This window comes from Acyrthosiphon pisum, chromosome A2 (assembly GCF_005508785.2).
Source record: "Acyrthosiphon pisum isolate AL4f chromosome A2, pea_aphid_22Mar2018_4r6ur, whole genome shotgun sequence".
In the NCBI taxonomy this organism is placed as follows: domain Eukaryota; kingdom Metazoa; phylum Arthropoda; class Insecta; order Hemiptera; family Aphididae; genus Acyrthosiphon; species Acyrthosiphon pisum.
In genome coordinates, this window is record NC_042495.1 from 100,203,506 (window position 1) to 100,203,835 (window position 330).

A 330-nucleotide genomic window follows, 5' to 3' on the forward strand; every position below is an offset into this window, starting at 1 on the left:
TTATTTTTTGTTCCACAGAGTCACCAACTGCGCGTACGTGGTACATGGACACATGGTCTGGTTAAAGATTCGAACTAACTCGCACGTATAGTGTTTTATATAAACTGAAAATTGTGTAATCAGACATCGTTGAACTCGATCCGAATAAATTATGTTAGTGTTATTTAAGATTAATAAAATTATACTTGTTTCATTCGTCTTGAAATTAATGAGGTACGTCCACCGCTGCTCAAGGTTGATTTGCACCGCACATCGCTTCAAACTCAGTCATCCGCTTCGTCCGAATAGGTAAGTACTCATGGAACGCTAATTTTCCGTCTACGAGAGTCT